Below are 23,764 nucleotides of genomic sequence, written 5' to 3' on the forward strand. Positions count from 1 at the left end.
TGCATACTTCTTTCAAGACCTTCGGAGGGCAGATATCCATAGGAGAACCAGATTTAGCCTGATTCAATAAAACAGCCAAGTCCTCTTGCGTTAGATTAGGGAAGCAAGTGGGGGTATGACTATTCACCACCCCTCAGGTCTGGTAGTTAAATGTCGCACAAAGAGGGATACTGTTCATGATTTCCTCAATCTTGGTTACAAAGAAGGCATTCAGAGAATCGCACAGATATTGTGAAGAGAGGATTGGTAAAGTGGCCTGATCAAGATTTTATAGATCTGATACAATCCTAAATGCCTCTTTGGATTTATTGGAGGCATTCATAATTCTGCCTGTAAAAAAGCTAACTTTAGTTTGCAGCAACATAATTGTATAATTACAAAGTTGTTGAATATACTCCTTTTTCAATTCAGGCGCATATCTCGATTGCCATTTTATTTCGGCTTGCCGAAGTCTCACCTTTGTCTTTTTTAGGTCATTGCAGAACCATTTATAAGCCTCATGGGGCCATAAGGTGCTCTACTTCTATGGAGGGGAGCATAATCATTGCTGGGAGCTGTCAGCCAGCTGATGATGTCATGCGCGACATCGTCAATATCTTCCTTGAGTTCGAAAGGGGAATTGCCTAAGACCTTCCGAAAAGCTGAAAGGTCAGCTCTCGCCCAATTCCTAGAATAGGTGGTGGGGCCAATAGGGGGCTTATTCCATTTAGGCAGGGATACAGCAAAGGACATCTAATAATGATCAGACCATCCACAGGGCGCTTCCACAGGGGCTTCCTTTAAGGAAAACAGGCTGCATTTAAAAAAAACATTTTTTATTTAAAAACACACAGAGACATGGTGGTCTGCTGTCCCCAGCAAGCCACCATCCCTGTGTTTTTAGCGATTCCCAATGGGTCACAAATTGCGATTTGCCTCATTAATATTGAGGAGGCAGGTCCGTTTGTGACCCACAGGGAATCGCAAACCGTGTCAAACACACTGTTGTACATTGCATTTTGCTACTTTCTAATTGTGAGTTGCAAAAAGGCTCCATTAGGGGCTCTCAAAACTCGGCATTCATACATGTGGCCCTATAATACAGCAGCATATATTGCTGCAGCCACTGCTTTCTGCCTGTAAACTTGCTAGATGATACTCAGAGAATGGCAGCCGATTTTTAATTTGACTCGCAAGATGAGCGCTGCAAGCTGTTGACTGTTTATTTGACGTTGTTATGCCAGTTCAACTCGCTACTAAAACAAATCTACAGATAACCGTAGTTCTTAACAGTTTCATGCACTTGCCCATCTATCCTTGGAGAGTTTCTTTGAAGCATAGCAGAGGACATTGGCATTATTTTAGCTTTCTGTACATTAATATGGTGCACAGACAAAATATCGACTCCAAAATATCGAATGGACAAAATATCGAGTTAAAAATATTGATAATAATAAAATATCGATAACAAAAATATCGTTGGTCAAAATATCGATTAAAATAATGATAAAAAAAATATCGAGTACAAAAATATCGACAAAATATATATAAATAGTCAAAGTAAAAAATGTCAATAATATGTAGAAAAAAGGTTAAAAAAAAATAAAAATGTTATTAATAGTAATATAAATTGTAGTTAATGTTGTGTTAATAGGGGATAAGGGTGGGGAGTAATTTAATAATAATTAATTAATTAATATATGTTTGTAAATATTTTTAATTATTAATTAATTGGTAATTAATTAATATTAATTAGTTAATTAATTAATATAATTTTGTACATATTTATAATTAGTAATTAATTGGTAATTAAATAATATTAATTAGTTAATTACATTAATTAGAGTAATTTATTTATATATATAATTTTAGTTATTGTTAATTAATTATTTGGGAAAAATAATATTAATTATTAAATTAAATTAATTACAGCTAATGTGCTAATATATTTACTTTATTGTTATTGTTAATTAATAATTAATTAGTAATTAAATAATATTAATTAATTTTGGGTAAAGGAGTATTTTTGAGGTTCAGGGTCAGTTTTCAGTTTTTGGGTAAAGGGGTATTTTAAGGGTTCAGGGTCAGTTTTCAGTTTTTGGGTAAAGGGGTATTTTTAGGGTTCAGGGTCAGTTTTCAGTTTTTGGGTAAAGGAGTATTTTTAGGGTTCAGGGTCAGTTTTCAGTTTTTGGGTAAAGGGGTATTTTTAGGGTTCAGGGTCAGTTTTCAGTTTTTGGGTAAAGGGGTATTTTTAGGGTTCAGGGTCAGTTTTCAGTTTTTGGGTAAAGGGGTATTTTAAGGGATCAGGGTCAGTTTTCAGTTTTTGGGTAAAGGGGTATTTTTAGGGTTCAGGGTCAGTTTTCAGTTTTTGGGTAAAGGGGTATTTTTAGGGTTCAGGGTCAGTTTTCAGTTTTTGGGTAAAGGGGTATTTTTAGGGTTCAGGGTCAGCTTTCAGTTTTTGGGTAAAGGGGTATTTTTAGGGTTCAGGGTCAGTTTTGGGTTTTTGGGTAAAGGGGTATTTTTAGGGTTCAGGGTCAGTTTTCAGTATCTTATTTAATTATAGTATGTTACTATATATATATGTTTTAACAAATAATATTGTAAAAAAAAAATGTATTACTTTCATTTATTATTTAATTATTATAAGTTAATGTAAGTATTTTTAAGTATATTTTAGTAATTAAATTTTAATATTAATTTAATTTAACACTGTTTTTAATAAAGTCGATATTTTTTACAACTATATTATTGTAAACGATATTTTGTACTCAATATTTTTGTACTTACCTGTTTGTAGATACAAACTCGATATTTTGACTGTCGATATTTTGTCCACGATATTTTTGCAAGTCGATATTTTGTCCCTCGATATTATTTCAGTGATCCCATTAATATGCATGTCCAAGACAGGAGGCTACCATTATGCATATTTCTTTTAATGCAGTCCAAGCAGCCGCATACATCATAAAGTAAAAAGGTTCCAGAACAGAACATTAGGAACATACAATGGGCATGAGCCCACAACAATCTGCCTCTTTTAAATGCGGCTCCAAGTAGATAAGTTGAATTGTTTTACTATCTTCGTTACGCTACTAATCTTGCTTGCCTGTTACAACTCACCTTCTATAGTTTACTAAAGCGATTTTATATTCTCATGGGACTACTCCCCCCTTCCTTTTCACTCTTTGCTGGCATCTAATGTCCAATTTATGGAGATCAGCTCTTTCTTCACACTTTCTCTGTCTCTTCCAGCTTTCATTCCCCCCTCTCCTCAACGGAGCATAACAGGTGACCAACGGGAAGAGTGCTCTGCCATCTGCAAGCATCTCTCTCCCCATACCAATACCGCAGACAAACGGACATGCGCCCTCTTATCAAACTGACTTGGCCTACTCGGCTCGACTGGCTCCTTCTCCATTGCGGAGCAATGGAAGCCATTAGAGGACAGTACCCTGGCAGCGCAGACGTCGCGTCCTTCCGTTGCCAAGGTGCTTTCCTTAAACAATAGATGCATCAAGCCCTGTGTCCTTTCTGCTTCCTAGCAACCGGAAGCAGCTGATTGGGCTCGCGAGCAAAGTGTCAGTTGCTCTTCCTTCCCGATCAGCTGCTGGTGCCTTTTGAGATACATGCGAGTACTCAATTTATGAACAATTTATCTACAACGACAATTTGACTTTCTCAAACTGCTTATTCTAACTTAAAGTAACTTTCTGGCTGACATTGTGTAAGCTTACTTGATCCATCAGCTATTAGCTGCATTGTAAGCAAGGATAAGACTGCTTTGAAATCTCGGCTTACTTAGTGGCCACCTTTATTTCAATATTTTGTTATAAAAAAATTTTTTAAAGGGTTTCAAAGCCCTAAAAAAAAGTTGCTAACCTTTTATCTAACAACCTTTATTAACCACAAGCCGAGTCAAAACTCAAATATTCTTGGCACTCTAATTTCTTAATTAGTTAACCTACCCTTTCGTATTAAATAACTACAATGTCTGATATTGACTCTGATGACGGTAGTGCCCCCATTCCTAGCATGGGCAATGAAGCCTTCAAGAAAATAATTCATAAAGAGATGAGATCCTGCATGCTAGAAACCTTAACTAAAGTCATGGCTTCAAAGAGGTCCCTCCCCAACGAGGAGGACGATATTATAGCTCCCAAACCTATTACGACCTCACTGAAATAAGGGTAGGTAAAAAATGTATTGTTTTTGATTAATTAAAACCATAACAAAAATACATTCTAATAAAACATTTAGGTTAATTGACTTTTCGAACGGCCTCTGTTAAAATTCTTATGTATCAAAACATTCATGAATAATTTGAAAATTCAGAGTGTCCATAATTCCTTTTGCTCTAAGCCTCTGAAGACTATGCACAGCTTACAGTACCGCTGGTCCTTTGCTTAGAAGCTGCTAGAAACAGGAACTTAACAAGCTTCCCATTCAGTTGTGGGTCCCTTGGGTTAAAGCATGCAAGTACTGCTTGTCTCAGGGTACGTATGCCTCGTTCATTAAAATGAGTTTTTAAAAGGCATATCCGTTCCTCTTTTAGCTTGATGCAGGAGCATATTATATGTCAATGTCCTCTTTTCCAACTCTGCATAACCCGCATAGGTTCTTTCTCAGCCATGGTGGAAGATGAGGTATGGCTGGCTGGATTCCTAACCTGTGTTTTAGGAAGGCTTCTTTAGACTTCCTGGAGTACCCCAGTTCAAAGTATGCCTGTGGCCCAAATGATTTGTAGCTGCACAGAGTCATTCATGCCTAGATCCTGTGTGCAAAAGCGGCGTCATCTTCTGTGAGAGAAAGTTTCTTAATAGCCTTATTTACAATGTGCTTAAAATGCAAGTGCATTGTTGGAATTTCCTATAGGTCGACTAGTCCAATAATGGCCAGCGATTCCTCCAAATATGCTTTAGCCGGCGAGTTGGATGTGCTGCACAATTCTTGTCAATCATGACACCTAGATACTTACACACATCGCAGTTCGCAAATGCAGTTTTTCCAAGCAACCAAGAATGGGACCGTTTTTCCCATTAATTGTAGAAGTTTTAGTTTTGTCGATAAATAGTTCTCATCAGCATACCCATGCAGTTTGTTGAGGAGCCGTTGTAGACCTACTTGGGTGTGGCTTGTTAGAACAACATTGTCCGCGTAAGACATACTGGAAATGGTTTTTCCTCCTAATCGAGGGCCGTGTGCATTGCGGGCAGTGAGGGCTGTTGTCAGGTCTACTGTGTGAAGGTTAAAAAGAAAGGATGCGAGGACGCACTTCCTTTAGTTGTTGGTATGCTCCTCAACAGGTGGGAGCTATTGCCAAGTTTGACCTGTATCCACGTGTTGGGGTGTAATTCTATTAGGAGATTCAGGAGGATGGAGGAACCCCCCACCAGAGAGCCAATTTCCTCCAGAGGTTTGCTCGGTTGACATTATTGAACGCCACCTTAAAATCCACAAAGCAAAAATGGAGAGTTTGTTTAGCTAAATTTGCTTTGTCGATGAGTAATGACATTCCTAAAAGGGTGGTCGTTGTTCCAGTCTCTCTACAGAACTCTGTTTGGCTAGGGGGAATTATAATTTGCTTTGTTGCCCATTCTTGTAGCTCAGTAAGTAAGTTCTCCGAAAAGTATTTTGCCTCTACATCCAACACTGCAATTAAACAATAGTTTTTTGGTAGGGTTTTGTCCCCCGCTTTATAAATTGGTGAGGTGATGGAGCCCTTCCATGATGCGGGCAAACACCTGGTCTGCCTAACCAAGCTGAAGATAGGAGCTAGGGTTTCTGACCAGTATTGTGGGTCTTGTTTAAAAAGAGCTGGTGGAATCCCAATTGGCCCAGGTGCTCCTTCTTTCCTCCCTTTGGATATTTGTTCCCTAATCATGACGGCATTGATTTCAATTTCCTCGACCTTGTCAGTCATTGCAGTTTGAAATTGGGGTACAGGCTGGACATCCTTGCTGACCTTTAATCCAAATACCTGTTTATTTATTTATTTTTGGCATTTGTACAGGGCTCTGTTACCCGTGGGTGTCCTGGCGCTGAGTATTACTCCTGAGATAGAGGCAGAACAGGAATCAATTGGTGAACAGCCATGTTTTTAAAGCTCTTCTAAAGGCCAAGAGGTCAGTCATTTTTCGGAGGGGAGAGGCAGAGTATTCCACGCTTTGGCTGCGCCCCGCACAAAGCTTCTGCCTCCCCAGCGCGCTCTCCTAATGCACGGCACAGTGATCAACCCCTGGTCAGCTGATCTAAGGTTTCTAGTCGGACAATACCAGTGAAAGTACTGGCGAAAGAATACGGGTCCCTTGCCTTGTAAGGACTTAAATACTAGGCATAGTGCTTTAAAAAGAATTCTCTTTCGCATTGGGAGCCAGTGGAGCTTAACCAGCTCCTGGGATATAGGCACAAATTTTGGGATCCCCAATATGAGCCTAGCAGCCGCATTTTGTAGTACTTGCAGTTTATTGAGTATCCCCTGTTGGGCACCAAGAAAAAGACTGTTGCAATAATCCAGCCTTGCCATGACCAGCGTAGTGACCACTGTTTTTCTGTCGCTACCTGGAATGAATGGAAGGATCTTACGGATGGATTTGAGCAAATAGGCTGTTGATTGAAATGACATGAAATGACATTCTAAAAAGGATGTCCAATTGTTTTCTGTTATGTATGTTGTTAAAATACCATGTGCCGCTTGTAAGAATTTAATTATCATTGCCCAAAATCTGGCACTGTTATTTCCTTTGGAATCTTGATCGAGCTTGGCTCAGAATTTGTTTTATTGTGATTTTCTTATATCCCATTTAAGTTTCCTAAGTTCGTCCTTGCTCTTGCGGAGCTGTTGGTATAAGACCGTATCCCCCTGGCGTAACCTCAAAGTCCTTAGTGATATGTGTATAACTTTTTTAAGGCTTTTCAAGGTCGACCTCTGTGCGCTCGTGGCCTTCCCTGCAACTGTTGAATCGTGGTGCTGGAAGTGTCGAACTACAGATGAGTAGGAGTTTGAAAACATAGCTGTAAAGGTTTCCCATATGAGTGTGTAATTTCCCGTAGTGTAGTTAGGTTTATTTAGTTGTTGTTTTGCTGCCAGGAGCGCCTCCCTGGAGTTTGCTATAGATGACTTGATTCTTTTAAGGTTTATTGTGTGGCATGCATGCTTTCCAACAAGTTTTGGGATTGATTTATCTGGTAGTGCATCATTTAAGATTTCCTGAGGACGATGATCACTATCCCCTTTGTCTCCTAGGCAATAACCTGTTATGTGTTGAAAAAATGAGAATGACGCTAGGATGTAGTCAATTTTGGAGGTTACATGACCTGAGTGAAATGAAGCGGCTGGTGGAAAGTCATCAACAAATTTGCCATTTAGCACCCTTAGGCCAATATTCTACAGGTCTTCTAACAGCTCTGAGACGCCCTTAGGTGTTTTTCCGTGGACGTTTTGTGTTTGAGTGGGAATATTCCAGTAAAAAGACTAGGCTCGAATGTCTTCATTTGGGGTGGTACCTAATATGTGTTGAATAAAGTCACCAGACAAAATGAAGTTTGAAGTAGTATGTGTACTTATCAGTTGATAAAATGTTCAATCAATATTTTTGAGTCCTGTTTTTTCTTTTTGCGAATTCAGGTATATATTGAATAGCAATACCTCCTCCTTTTTTCCACTGAGATTTAATTGGACCTTTGTGGTGTTTACAGCTGGGAGTAGAGGCAGTAATTCCTGCGCACTATGGATTTGTGTTATTTTGATGTAAGTAGCCAGGCCGCCTGATGGACGGCCATAATTACTTTTCCTTAGAGCAGGAGTGTGGAAATAGGTGTATTCCTCTACTAGCAGAGGCTCCTCTTGCCATGTTTCCTGCAGTAAGATGATATCAAAAGTTTTTAAATAATCAAGAAATTCAGCGACTGCGGCCTTGTTGTTTTGCCCGTTAATATTCCATGAGCATATCCTCAGGGGTAGTATACCTGAATTTCCACAATGCCTCATTGAGTTTCTCTGTCACTGAGGGTGACCGGATGTGTTAATGGTTCTAGTGATCCGAAGATGAACAGACCCTACTCCGTTATTAGCGACTGTGCTTGTTTGTGTGTTCAGTGTCTGTTCTTTTTGTGGGGACCATCCTCGGGCCCCCCTAAGTACAGAAGAAATATTATTGCTTTTGCAGGTTGTTCCTTCTCTTACTATATCAAGTACAGGGAATTGGTGGTCTCTTGTATTGTAGAACACAGTAGATTGTATCCCTCAGGCTTTAAAGGGTTCCTGTTCTTCTAGGACTTTATTTACGATTTGGGTGGTCCTCCAAGTGGCTTTGGTGGATTCCATTCCTTGTGCTTTGTCCAGCTTTACAAATTCTATTGAGTGAAGCTCAGTAGAACCTATACCTGTTAATGTTAGTATTGTGCCTAGGAGTTGAAGAATATTCCCTCTGTTCAAGATATCAAAAGATCCTTTTGCTTCACATTCTGGGGTGAAGCTAGTAATGGCTGAGTTCTTTGTTTGGTTAGTTAGAGGATTATTTGCAAAGTTTGACCCCAAGTGAGTTTCTCTGAAGTAATTTTTGGATTGCTGATTCGGTCCAATGGAAATGTCCAGAACTTGGGGCTCTTGGAACCTGGGGCCTGTGGATCCTTCTAAGCCACGATCTGAATTTAAGGTTTGTGTTACAGAGATACCTAAGTGCCCTATTGTAGTATTCCTTATCTCGTGGGGGGCTCCCTGCACTTCATTGCAGGCTCTGCTTCTATTATCGTTTGTTTGATTTTCTTCCCTGGATACCTTAGTTGAGTCCTGAATAATCCAGCTCAATTTGCAAAGTTGGTGTTTTAGGATTGGCGCCCGGTAGAAATGTCAAATGTAAGGTTCAGGTTGAGGCCAGCTCCTGGTTCACACTTAGAGGATAAAAAATGTTGAGGCTTGGAGATGGTATTTTATTACGACCTCTTCTCGTAAGTTGACGGCGTTGCTTAGAGTTCTGCTTTGGTGTTTGCTCCTTGGATAATTGAGGGGTCCTAGTGGACGGGCTGCCCTCATTACAAATCTGCGGGCTGTTGCCACTTTTTTTTGGGCAACTGGATCCCTATTCACTAACTCATTATGCACTTCTTTGTTTTAGTTTTCCCTTGATTTCTCTTGATTTGGCAGGACTTTGGCAGGACTTCTATAAGAGTGGAGACGATTGAGGGGAGTGACGATAATTTATCAATGATAGGACCACAGCTGCCGTTCAATTTTACTTCCTGCTGGGCTCTGCTAATTAAAAGGTCTAATTCCCCTAGTGTCTCATCTATACTGGTAGAGTAATACATCAACAGTTTGTTGCATTGTAATTAATAAGATGTCCCATGTGTTTGATGCCTGTTTCCTACTTTGAATTGGTGAACCTGAGTTCAAAGTCGGAGTTGGGTTTTTTTTTCGTGAAATTGAGTTGTTAGTCTCTGTCTCTTGTTAATTTCCTTGTTTCGCACCTTGATTTAAACTGATACTAACTGTAGGCGGAAGCTGTTTTTCAGGAGTATCCAATGCGTAGGATGCTATTTGCCCACTCCTGTGATCCCAGGTAGGAGAGGAGATCCTGCCCACCACCCCTGGAAGCCAGGGAATCCAATGAGGTTTCAGAGAACTCTTTGGGAATATTGTGGCGGCCCCTGTTTCAGCTCCTAAAAAATGTGTGCCGGTTTGATGGTCTCTCGACCTAATGATGGGTCGTAAGGGGATTTGTGGGGGTCTTTTTGAGGGGAGACTTTGAGAAGGTGTTTGGGTTCAGCGATTCAATTTATGCCCACTTAAGTCCTCCTGCCCTGAATTTGTAGCCTTGCCGTTCTTTGTTGAAGACTCTTGTAAGTTTTGTTCTTCCTTCTGCTTATTGAGGTTGATTGACTTGGTTATGGCGGTGCAGGTTAGGGTGGGGGTGGAAAGGATCGGCAGATGGCATGCTTCTCCACACGCATTTTCACCACCCACTCTTGAAAGTCAGACAGGCAGCTAGTTTTGTGTTTGCAGATTTTTTCTAATGTTAGCGGGGGCCATAGGTTGGGCCGCTGGAGTTCACGCTGTAGCTTGTGGCTAGTGTGGTTGGGGTTCTAAGGGGAATAGGGGGAGGAGGGGATCTTGAAGGCCCAGAATTTTGCAGCTGGAGGAAAATATGGACGATGCTAGGTCCTTTAGAAATTGGAATTTTTAGGAGATTTTTGGTTGGTATAGATGAGGTTGGTGACTTCCAGGGTTCTGTGCTAGGTTACTGGGGGGCTCTGCTTCCTCTGTGGCTGTTACCAAAATTGTTGTACTTGCTTTTGTTGTTCCATTTTGTTTGGCTTTGCGCACACCGACCACGTGCTGCCCCCTTTTCCTGCCAGACCTCATGGTTGAAATACTCTAGATCCTCCGAAGCTGCCCTGCTTTCTGCCCTACTTTCTCACGCTTATCCCCTTACGTTGTTTTACGTCGCGATGGGGCCCTTCCAAAAACGAGTCTGTCAGCTATCAATAGCAGTGTAGTTAATCAATTAAATTTTGTTAGGTCTAATTTCTTCGAGATTGGGTTTTGATTTAAATTTCCAAGAGTTGACGGTTTGCTTGCTGTTTATGTTTTTGTGAGGTCTAAAGCAGCTCTTGCTGCTCTTTCTGCTACAGTATTCTGCTAGTGCTACTCAGCTTGCAAAACACTAGCTCAGGCTGTTAGGCAGACAATTCAGCTCTGGTTCTGAGTTTTCCGGGTTTGGTGGGGTGGGTCTGGTGGTATCCGGAGATGACCAGTAGGTCAAAGTAGATAAAAGTAGACCTGGTGTCTGAACTGTCCACCTGCACCATCCGAACAGGGCCTGACAGGTGAGGGTAAGTGAGTGAGGGTAGGCGGAAGATGAGGGAAAGAGAGGGATGAAGGCGAAGAGCCACGCTTGCTCTCACACTCCTCCACTTCCAAACATCTGGCTTCTTGCTGTGAGGTGAGGGGGAAGCAGCAGGGCAGGGCCGCAAGGGTACCAAGGTGGCAGGGGAGGATGACAGCAGGCACCTGGATTGCCAGAAGCCTAGGATGACCCCCCAGCAGTGGACGCAAGGAGGTCAAGTCAACCTTGTTGTCCCCCCTGCCCCCTCAACCGCCTTACCACCCTACCGCAGTAGAGCCAGCTCTCCTCCTCACTCCTCACTCCTCCTCACTCCACAGGCTCAGGCTGGGCGGTCGTATTGGCGGATTGGCTGGTAGTCCCACTTCACCCTAGCTTGAGGCACCTCAACAGCACTGGGTTTTGCTGAGGTTGCCGGGGGTTGTTTTTTCAGTGCGGTCTGCGAGGATCTGCAAGGGGGTCTCGGGGGGTCTCAGGCAGGTCACAGGCATCCCTGGCCTCCGGCCCACTGCCTCCAGACTCACTCACGACCCGCAGTTCCCCAGTCGGAATTAAAATAAGGGGGAAAAGAGAAAAAAATACAAATATTGAACAACCAACCCCCAAGATTACTATGGGAGGTCCCGCACCTCAAGTAACTCTGGAGGTCATAGCACCTCAATTATTAATGGAGGTCATTGCACCTCAAATTCACTGGGTGTCCTTAGCGGCACAACCTATACTGGTGTCCTCAGCGGCACAAAACATCTGGGTGTCCCTAGCGGCACAAAATATCCAAATGCTCAATATACTCAATACGAACTCGGAAATAATGACTTACATGACGCTGAGACTACTGGCATATTTGACGAATATGTCTTAGACTTGGACGAAGAGGATAACCAACCGTCTGTGGACGAACTTCCATCCTCATCAAAAGACAATATCCTCAATCGCCTAGAAGTTCGGAATAGTGCCCTAAAGATCATGTGGTCAAATTAATAAAAAATGGCTTAGAAACCTGCTGGAAAAGGACACTCGCAATTTACTCAGAGCTGAATGCTCATGACCCTCCATACAAGACAAAACCTGCCAAACCCCTAACCTTGATCCGGAGCTAATCGAATACCTATTTAAGCTCGCAGAGACCCGAGAAAAGGGATGGAAAGATACTTCAAGGGGTGCCAAGACTGCCTTCTTGATGTCCTGGGACCTCTAGTCAGGATCATCGATACTGCTGAGGAAAAGCCACATGAATGGCACACCCCTGGATACGGAACTTATTAGGGGATGGAGCCAAAGAGCATTGATACTACTGGGCAACACCTACGCCAACCTCAACTCCGAAAGGAGAAAAGTTGTTCTGACCAAAATTAGCCCAAAGCTGAGTGACATGGCAGACAGAGAACCCTATCAGAACCCCAAATGGTTACTCTTCAGCGAAGACCTAATTAAATCATTAGGGAAGTATGTCTTGACCTTTGCCGCCTTGGATAAGGCCCAAAAGAATATGAAGCATGTATTCAATCCTAACCTTTTTGGTCGCGCCGGAAGAAGGAGCCTCTCTTCAGACCGCTTCAATCGAGGCCCTGCTCAAGATTCCAAAGCTACGGAAGAGGTTACCAACCCACCAATCCTCCCCAATTCTACCCCCAAAGAGGGAGAGGCCCTCGCAACAGAGGCTTTAGATCACGCGGAACCTCCAAAAGCAACCCTCAAAGTAAGTACTTTAAATCTTCCTCCTCCTTCTTTCCCCCCAAAAGTGGGAGGCAGACTCAAGTTTTTCTATCAGAATTGGAAATTAGTTACTCAAAACCCATGGGTACTAAACACTGTCAATGGGTTCATGATAGACTTTACAGAAATTCCTACTCAAACTTCTTTCCCAAGAATCATCCCTCTCACTCTAGGTCAACAAAAAATAGTAGAGTAGGAAATATCCTCTGTACTTCAGAAAGGAGCAATTATAGAACTCCCACTGGAAACATTGAGGTTTATAAGTTCACTCTTCCTCGTCAAGAAAAAGGATAGATCTGGAGACCCGTTATAAACTTAAGGGAATTCAACAACTATCTGGTTTACAGACATTTCAAGATGGAAGGCATCCATCTCCTGAAGGATGTGTTACTAGAGGGTACTGGCTAGTCAAATTAGACCTAAAAGATGCATACTTTACCATCCCTATGGCCAAAGGTCACCAACCTTTCCTTCAGTTCATGTGGAAAAACCACCTGTTCCAATTTCAAGCACTCCCTTTCGGCCTATCCTCTGCCCCATGGTGTTTCACCAAGGTCAAGAGAGCTATCGCCTCATCCTTACGAGAAAGATGTATTCGTCTAATCATATACCTAGACGACATCCTTATAATGTCCCAAGACCATTCTCAGATAATTCAAGACCTGAAGAACGTAATAGATCTATTGAAAGCTTGAGGTTCATTATAAGCAAAGAAAAATCGGTATGGCCCCCTCCAGAACCCTGAATTCTTAGGTTTCTAAAATAGCTTACGCCCAAGCATATTTCATAAAGGTTATAATTTTTTTTTAGATAAATAAGATATATTCAGCAATATTTAATAGAATAATTTCAATATAAATTAAAGGGTTCAAACTTGGAAACAAAACAAACAGATTTATAGTCCCAGTTAGGCAGAGGTGACTGGACAGGAAGTGACGGTTACTGATGGTCTGATGCTTCTCCTGGGAAGTCCACGCGGATTCTCCAAAAAGATGGAAAATGAAACCTCTTCTCTGCACAGAACCAGAGTTGGTTGAGGCTACCTAGAGCAGGCAGCTAGGACATGAACGTGTGGACGGAGCACCTGATAGGCGTCCGGCAGATTGGGCACTCTGCGAGGCTGGGGGTACATTCCATACACACCACGAGATGGCCGCAAGGAACAAAGACAATGGACACCTGGTTGTCCATGCAAACCTTGCACATGCGCTCTTCCTGCAACCAGTGCAGCTGCTCCTCGGGGTCTCTTTATCCTTCGCTGGGGTCTGCCTGGTTTGCATCGCCTGCTCAAAAGCCTCCAGCTCTCGCTGCTGCGTGGGGCTGGTCTCCGTCTGCTGCACAACCTGATCTTCCGGTGTTCCGAAGTACCGATATTGGACGCCGGCGATGTAAGATACCCCCAGGACATGCTGCATGAACTCACACCTGGGAAAATACTTGGCGTGCTGGATCAAGGGATTATCGTCTACCTCCCAGTTATGAAGGCCTCCGTCGCAGTAGAAGCACTTGACATGGTCCCAGTGGCCTGTGTAGAACAAGCCAGCCCCTGCAAGCTTCTGTGGCTGTACCACTGCATGTAGGGGCCAGTATCGGAAGGAGGAGAGGCGTGCCCATTCCCGGTCCATATCAGGGTGGGCTGGGTGTTCCATGGCGGGGGAGTCCTCAGTGTACATAATTCGCAGGTGACCCACGATTTGCCCATCCGTGCAGTCTGGACACCTGCCTCTGGGCTGGGCCCTCGGTCGGTAACAGGCCTCCCGTTCCAGCACAAAGGGACAGTCTGGGAAGAATTTCTGGTGTTCAGACATGGCGCTCTCCCCTGCGGCCCAGCACTTCAGAATCCCTTTGCAGGAGAAGCACTGGACCCGGTCGCCAGGCCCCAGGTAGAATAAGCCAGAGCGAGCCAGATCTAGTAGTGAGACTGGTGCAGAGGGTGGCCAGTCCTGGAATGTCCACAGCCGGTCCTCCTCACTTGACATACACAGCATGTCCGCTGTAGCCTATATAAATCGTCTGGGGGGTACCAAATCTGCGGACCTCTCGAATTTAGCCAAAAAACTTTGGATGTTCTATCTGGAACACAAGATCGCCCTAAGAGAAGAATACCTCCCAAGGAAAACTAACATATCTGCAGATTGGAACTCGAGGTTCCTTTTAGATCACAGCAATTGGAAACTCAATGTTTCATTGTTCAAGTTTCTCAATAAAATATGGGGTCCTCTAGAAATAGAATCTCTTTGCGAGCAGATTAACCTTCCAGTTGGAGAAATATTTCAGCTGGATGCCCGACCTGGGTGCTCTGGCAGTGAACACATTTCTCCAGTGTTGGAAAGGAGTTAAAGCATACGCATTTCCCCCTTTGCCATGATCCAGAGAGTTCTACAGAAAGTGAGACAGGACCAATGCTCCATCGTTCTAATAGCACCCTTCTGGCCTTCCTAGGCCTGGTTCCCCACTACGCTGGAGCTAGCTTGCAACATCCCCTTCTTAATTCTATCCCAAGTGGATTTTTTAACAGATATAGATGGGGGAGATCACCCCCTAGTACAGGCAGGGAATTTGAACTTTCTTGCCTGGTGAGTGTCAGGAAATCCAATGAAGTCTCTGGACTTTCGTCAACAGCTGCAACTCACCTCAGAGAGTCTTGGGCCACAGGCACTCACTACAGGTATAACAACATATGGAGAAGCTAGGTACGTTGGTGCCTGGAAAGGAACCTGGATTCCATGGAGGCACCTATCGTTGACCTAGTAAACTTCCTTGTTGAACAATTCAAAAGGGATCTCAACTATAGATCTATCAATTGGTATAGAATGGCTTTCTCCGCAGGACATGCTCTTGTCAACGGTAAAACGGTAGGTAAGAACGTCATAGTTTGTAGAGTCTTTAAAAGTATTAGACCAAGTAGACCTCCTAAACCCAAATATCAGTCTCTCTGGGACCTTAGATTAATTCTAGATCTTTTCACAAATTGACCAGATAACACTCACTTGAATAGAAAAACCCTATCAATCAAGCTCGCTACACTGTTATGCTTAATTTCTTGCCGAAGGGTCTGATGTAAAAGCTCTTGAAATCACCAACAGATCCTATAACATGTTTGGAGTCAAATTTGAGATAATTAGAAGAACTAAGACTATGTCTAATTTAATCTTCTATACAGGTTTTGAATTATGCAAAATACTTTGTGTGGTAAAATGCATGAGAGAGTACGACCGCAAAATGAATGGACTTCGTGCTCAGGGTAAGAATCAGTTACTTATCTCCTTTGTCAAACCTCACCAAGCTATAACTTCGGCCTCTATTGCCGAGTGGGTTAAAATTGTTATGAATTTAGTAGGTATTGATTTGAAGACATTCCAAGCACATTCACTTAGAGGTGCTATGGCCAGTAAATCCTTCTGGTCTGGTGGTAAGTTGGATGACATTCTTAAGGCTGCCAACTGGTCTAATGCTAGAATTACTGTAAACCAATCGAACACTTGCCTGATGTAGTCTTACAAAGCTATAACAAGAAAAATGTCCATGGGTCTCATACAAATATTTTTAAACCTCAAGCTTGAAAGATACCTGTAGTAAAGAAGCACTACACATAGAGGGTTCAGGAACGTTTATTAAGTTTGTGAATACACAGGTGCTCCCAGCTTGACGGCTTAGTCTCAACCTCCAACATTCTAACGCTGCCTTCAGGTGACAGCGCGGACCGTACCAAGGGGAGGAGGAGATGGGGGGGGGGAAGCGAAGGGAGGTGGGTCACCCTGAGACAAGTTACAACACATCATCCTCCCTAGGGAGACCTCAAAGGTTAGAGGGAGCAAGGCCCAAAAACAAGGGAGAGCGGGAGCGAGCAGGAGGGGATGGTGAAACAGTGATGAAGAGAAAGGGAGAGAGTAGGGGTGAGGCTGATAAGCGCAGAGGGGAAAAACCACGACAATCAAGTAAGGAACTGCAACATAGTGACATAGAGTCTTGCGCAGAAGACCCCTTCCTGGTTTCCAGCATAGAACAACCTGACAGAAGATATAGTGTGCCCCTCCGCTGGGTGGCAGATCAACCCTTTAACTCATGCCGGAGCCAGCTCAAAAACATTGACAGCAGCAACAGTCATTATCAACGGAACTAACTGTCAGATAAGCCAACACGCTATCTGATGTACAGTATGCTAATGGGGTCGCGCGGCAAGGGACGGAAACATGGAAGAAAAGATGCAGATGGGGAAAAATGCCAAAGTAACACATCTCCTTCCGCGGGAAGAGAATGAAGAAAAGGTTAGAAGCACATATAACAGTTGTAATCTGGGGTTATGGTACTACTAGAGTCTGTTCCTAAAGTGGCCAAGTAGTCACAGAAAAATGGTTAGATTCCATGTAGTTATAACCCACGTTTAGTTCAAACACAAACTTATAGTTCTCACCCATTCACCATTAACTAGTAGTAGTTACAGTAACAGGGGTTAGTTTGTTCCATATGGACCAATACAAAGTTAATCCATTCCCCAACATGGATGATTGAACTTCCAGACGGATGCAGTGTAACTGGCCCTTGCAATCCGATTCACACTAGTTCTCTAGTCCACCAATACTTGTTCCATTTCTCCACCGAGGTGTATGGCAACAGCCATAGAATACTTTTTCTTGGGGAATTTCCAGGACCATGTTGCACTGCGTCTACATCTACTCATACAACAGGTTACCTTCTCATCATCATGATCAGCGTCGGGTCCAACATAAGTTCCCTTGTTGTACTTTGTACCAGTGCCACTAGTAAATCCTGCTGTACATGCCTCGTCAAAGACCAGTCTGTCTTCTGATTCCATCAAACGAGTACTACTGAAGAATATTGTTGAGTCTTCTTTGTCTCTGTACCCATATTCTCTCCTGCCTTCTATTAGTAACCTGTTCATACCTAACAGAACTTTGAACTGTGAACTTCGTGCGTTATGGTGCGCCTCCTCAATTTCCATATCAGACACTTCGCTATATATCCAGTCCAAGTACTCTCCTTGCTTGTTACACTTTGATTTAATTAGACACAGACTATTTACTCCTGCAAGGTCAGTGTCAATAGCACATTTCTCCCTTGTCCAAGGTCTAGACTCGGCCAGTGCAGTAGAGCGCCACACTTTCTCATCTTTTAGGCGGGAGGATTCACGATGGTCCTTCTCTACCCTCGTGGTTAGTGTTTCCATACCTCTTCCCTTAAGAACCAGTTCTTCTTTTTCCACAACAACATCTACACTGGCCTTTTCTCCGAAATTTTTACTTATTCTTTCTTCAACTTCTTTCCCCAAGGATGTTTTTTCATTCTTCTCAACAGCCCTTGTCCATCCAACATCGACCAAAGTCTGTGGTGTTCTCACCTTTAACATCTCCAACTTTGTAAATTCTCTACTGTTGTCTATTGTCAGCTTACTCATGGGGTCTGCTTTTGTGGGATTTTGAGTTAATCCTAATTTCTTTTGTTCGTCCCATTCTAGCACAGATAGCTCTTCTTCTGAAATATAAACTTTACTCCATGTACTTCTCTTCATGCAACTCAATTTCATCTCTCTACTACCAGTCAAGATAATGTTTTCACCAGTGTATGTTTCCAGGGATGTGTCTGTTGCTTCCACTACGTTCCCTAGAGTTACTGCCAATTTATGTTCCCATATACTTTTGCTTACTACTGTATAAGGTGACCCTGAGTGAACGTTGATGTCGATTTCCACAACGCCCATATTGATAGTATACTCATGTGTAGTTCCATTTTTGTGCATTACTTTTTTGATATCTCCCTCTTCTTTGTATCTTATGTTCCTATGTGCATAGCCATTCGTTAATTGCTTATAATGTTCATCTAAAACATGCATGACATTCTCAAAAACATTCCTGACCGTTCCCTTATAGATTTCCTTTTCTATGTTATAGTACACTTTCCGTCCACCGGCTCCTAAACTGTGTGGCAATATTTCTTCCTTCTCCTCTGGTTTTAAAGGTTCTTCCTCCTCATCAAGAATGGATTTGTAATTGTTAAAATATTCCTTCCACACCTCCCATACTGCCATATTAACATCATCTCCTTTTATAAATGGCTCAGGTGGCGGTAATTTATACATCATGTTTTTATCCATGTAAATATCACGATCAATCCCAGCTTATATATATATGTTTTAGCAGTACAGTAATTTCTTCCGTTTTTGTGTATGTACAACTTTAAGGATACAGTCTTTGAACTCTTTCTGTAGACACTGTTCCAAAAGGAAAGAATTTGCCTTGACAAGTAGTAGATGATGTGCTTAGTCTTGTTATTCCCACTCGCAATATGAAATCCAGTTCATATTCTTCTCACATAGCTCATTTTGTTTAATTTCCTCAAAATCTCACTTATAAATGAGTGTAAATACTTTTTCCCTTAACCTGGGTGTATTTATTTTCGTCTTAAAGTTTCCTTCTTTCTGTCTTTTATTACTTTGTATATCATGTAAACATTTTCTAAAACACCTTTAAATAATTCCACCAAGGGGTACTTCTCATATTCACTTTTATTATTTTGTTTTCCAAATACACTTTAGTATGCACTTTCTTTGCTGTACGACTAGATTCAATTATTGCCAGGAATTTTTGTGTGTAGATGCGTTTGCGGCATTAAACAGTAAGGTGGCGCCACCACTTGAAGTGCGTCGCTCTTCCTTTCGCGCCACAACGCTGAGGAAAATGCTACGCTAGATGAGTGCCGCCGGAAACTGCCATTCGTATATACCTCACATTCCTGAACTTGTCATCTCCAGGTAAGCTAATAATTCCTCCAAATAGTTCAGCATAATAGTTCCAAGGGCAGTCGACACTCGCTGATGCTGATTGCTACTATGCTGTAGTATATTTCCAGTCCGTGTTGAGGAGAGTCACACTTATTTCATTCAGGAAGTTCATGTATTCGAGTGACAGCGTCGCTCTAAATTCTCCTCTTCTACTTTTAAAACGGCTAAGATGTCATGCGCTGCTCCATTAATTAGTAACACTTAAACACAAGCATCGACGCTGAGGGGAATTTCACTTAACTATATAATGACCTTAAATCAGCTTGACTGAGGTAACGCTGTTTCGAATATTTGTCAAGACCACCCCATTCATCACGCCGAATCCATTTCACAGCTTAATACTTTCCGTTGCTAATTTTTCTATTTACTTCACGGCCTCGTATTATTCCTTTGCTTACTGTTCAGTTAAATACGTTTTTTCTTTTGCACTCTTCAATGGAGTATTTTCATTTGTTTCGTGGGCTACACGGCCACAAGGTGGCAGTACATTATAACATTTGCTCTAGGAATGCACTGTAGATATAAGGAAGAAAACACTTCTCAAGCTAGCGCGAAGCTTAAATCAATTTCAAACGCGGTTTAAGAGACCTTTTATTTTTGCTCTCAGCTCCGCTCAAATCTCCTCCACCCAGCCACCTTGTCGCATCTCATGAATTCACGCCGGCAGTACATTATCATATTTGCTCTTGGGTTTACGCTGTGGATATTAGGAGGATAACTTTCACACACTTAGCGCGCAGCTTAAATCAATATCAATGCGGTTTGAGAGATTTTAACTTTGTTCTCCACTCCGCTCACATCTCCTCCACCCTGCCACCAAGGCTCACCTCATGGATTACGCAGATTCCAATGTCCACCTACTTCGGGTCTTACTTTCCTTTTATCTGATTTTAACGAGAACGCCCAAAGTTCCCTCAATATTCACTGGTAGACATTAATCCGCTGAAAGTCCAAGGTTCAATTCATCAATTTCACTCATAAGTTAAACCTGCCGGTATACACGGATGCTGCTCAGTTTCCTTATCTCGAAAATTCTTCGTGTTAGTAGATACACGCTTTACGATGACGTTTCCACCTTATCTCATTGTTTTAAATCAGTCCTCAATTTACTCTTCTCCGTCCAAGCACCAAACTACTCCAGGGCTCAGCTCCTTGTCCAACGTCGCCAAAAGTGTAGTAAAGAAGCACTACACATAGAGGGTTCAGGAACGTTTATTAAGTTTGTGAATACACAGGTGCTCCCAGCTTGACGGCTTAGTCTCAACCTCCAACATTCTAACGCTGCCTTCAGGTGACAGCGCGGACCGTACCAAGGGGAGGAGGAGATGGGGGGGGGGGGGCAAGCGAAGGGAGGTAGGTCACCCTGAGACAAGTTACAACAATACCCATCAGTTACCGTCCGTTACCGCCCTTGTCATCATCTGGGTCTCCTCACACCAAGGAGATCACGGTAGTAGCTGTCGGTATAAGATGTAAAACTATAAGACACTACAAACCTAGTAATGCAAGAATGTTGTATTTGGTATCTAAAATTGGTGGATATTAACTGATTTGCAGTGCGTGAGGAATAAAGAAAGAAAATATGTGATATAAAATTGGAGAGATCAGAGTCAAAACGTTTTTATGAGTACCTCTCAAACTTCCAATGATTAAAAACAGTGATCTCACTGGTGTGAGGAGACCCAGATGATGACAAGGGCAGTAACGGACGGTAACTGATGGGTATCTTTCAAGCTTGAGGGATACCTTTTCTGCTGGCACACTCCAGCCTGTGTTTTTGAGCCACACACAGGTTTAAGACTATTTGTATGAGACCCATGGACATTTTTTGTTGTTATAGTGTTGTGTTGGGGGTTGTGCCCGTGCAAGGTCTATAAATATACCCTAGGACCCTTTTTTTCATATCGGTGTTTTTGATGTCTTACAAAGCTACCAACATGCATAATGTTAGCCTCTGGTCTAGTGATGAAATTACATTGCTTGTCTTTCTTTCCATTACTTGAAGTATTTATATCTCTCTCTTTTTTTCAGGTAACTTCTCATAACTTCCTGATGTTCACCCTTGGATCCTTCCTTGTTCATCATTTTCCTCTGTCTTGTGATGGTTTAAAAGTAGCGTTTGGATATTTAAAATGTTGGACTTATTTTCTGCAACACCACATTTAAAAGAGGCAGATTGTTGTGGGCTCATGCCTATTGTATGTTCCTAATGTTCTGTTCTGGAACCTTTTTATTACTTTATGATGTATGCGGCTGCTTGGACTGCATTAAAAGAAATATGCATAATGTTAGCCTCCATGTCTTTAATGAAATCCAGATTCTCTAGACATGGTAATAGGAGAATTGCAATTTTCTATGAAGCATAGCAGAGGACATTGGCATTATTTTCGTTTTCTACACATTAATATGCAAGTCCTTAATTAGGCAAAAACTCTCAAAGTTATTGAGTAACTTGTGTATTTAATTTTGGATGCACATCAGTATTAATGCATCGTCAGTAAAGAGCAGGACAACTATCTTTTTGTTACACAGCTTATGGCATTGGCAGCCGCCACTAACAAAGTGTGGTAGGGCGGGTTGAGGGAGTACAGGGGGGAGCACACAGGGGACGTGTTTGCAATAATAAAAAAAGAACTTACTGGAAGCTGCGTCCAGCGTTGCATCGTTCCTGCTGTCCTCTTCCTGTTCCCTGCAGCCCCTGGGACAGACTCCCATCCAATCCCAGTGCTGCAGAGTAGCACCTGGATTGGCCTGGGCGGGTAGGAAAGGCACTCCGTTCAGGTCAGGGAGTCTGTGGGGCTGCTCCAGCCTGACGGCTGCTTAATGCAGCCGGATTGGAGAAACCTAAGTGTGCATGTATGTTTTAGTCAGACTGAGACGGTTGGCCAAACACTTAAACGCATGTAGGGAGTGCACAGTACTCCTCCTACCCCCTCCCATGCCCCACCCCTCCCTGCACAAGCTGGCTCAGAGACGGCAAACCACAAAACAATGCTAGAACATCGTTTTAGTTTTCATTTGCTGACTCTGCACCACACAGTGTGGCGATGCTTCTCCGCCATTGCAGAAGAGCCACCACTGGCTTAGGGGCATCGGGTATCCCCTACAAAGGAATTCTTCTGCATCATTCAAAAAAGGGAGAACAGTAACCGGGCAAGTACAAATCCTTATTGTACACCTGAAGGGACATTAAAATGAGAGCTACATTCCCCTGCACTAACATAATGAACACAACCACTCATCCCTTCGTTCAAGATCTTTATGGCTAGGTTTAGTATCTTCAGACCAAAGCAATGTACAGGGAAGGTTCGATCTTCAATATCCTCTTTAGAAGTACATGGCTTTCAAGCAATACATCTCTGCCTGTAGTCTTTCTCATATATTTAATAGTTCCACACATTTATGTCAGGCATTTAGCCCTTTTACATTAACCAATGGCATTTCAACCATAGCTTGGAGTGTATATACCAATCATAATACACATTACATAGAAGAGGGTCCTAGGGCTAGTTTAAAGACTCACAACTAGATACACGCCCCTATTAATGACAATAATACATACAAAGTATCTAGGAGTCAAACAGAGAAAGAGGAGCTCAATTCATCGAAGACCCTTGACACGACAGAAGAAAGTATTGTGAATTTATGTGGGTTCTCCTTACCCAGGAGTTAGTGCAATCACAGTCACAAGGAGGTGAACAGACTGTGAGAGCCAAAGAACTTTTGTTTAAACTGGGTTTAAACAAAAGTTCTTCGGCTCTCACAGACTGTTCACCTCCTTGTGACTGTGATTGCACTAACTCCTGGGTAAGGAGAACCCACATGATGTAAAAGTGACGGTACAGATCGACAACTGATGGGAACATTTTCACCTACCCTTGGGTTTGGCTTTCCCAGTGATTGATCACGTGCATTTTTTCATATTATATCACGTGGTGCTATTTAAAGATTAAATTCACAATACTTTCTTCTGTCATGTCAAGGGTCTTTGATGAATTGAGCTCCTCTTTCTCTGTTTGACTCCTAGATACTTTGTATGTATTAGTGTATATACCAATACCATATACCCTTCCAAATCACCTTATGCAGTGCACATCTCTTATGCACCTTTCTCCCATGGTCACCAACCCCCAACCTGAATTCCCTGTCTACCTAATAACGAAATATTATAACCTAACAAAAACAAAAGCTCCAAAAAGCCATTCCAGTCTTCCTGAAGGACAAAAAAACCCTCGGAACGCTCCACAAACTCCACCTGTTCATTAGGTATCGAGATAGCCCTGGAACCAATATCTTGTTGTCTTTCCACAAAGTATTCCATGCACAGACATCCCTGTCCATATTTCCAAGGATTCAGCTTAAGCATCAAGACCATAGGCTCCATCCTGCACCTCAGTGTTGCAGTATCTACTGGTAGGGGGCTTCCAGC

At 42.5% G+C, this 23,764-nt stretch overlaps 1 pseudogene; it reads right to left on the reverse strand.

Moving 5' to 3' along the window:
* Window positions 1-13,359: 13,359 nt before the first annotated feature.
* LOC147701229 (baculoviral IAP repeat-containing protein 7-B pseudogene) lies at window positions 13,360-14,524 on the reverse strand (annotated as a pseudogene).
* Between the last annotated feature and the right edge of the window lie 9,240 nt (window positions 14,525-23,764).

The sequence above is a fragment of the Lissotriton vulgaris genome, chromosome 7, assembly GCF_964263255.1.
Source record: "Lissotriton vulgaris chromosome 7, aLisVul1.2, whole genome shotgun sequence".
Classification (NCBI taxonomy): Eukaryota; Metazoa; Chordata; class Amphibia; order Caudata; family Salamandridae; genus Lissotriton; species Lissotriton vulgaris.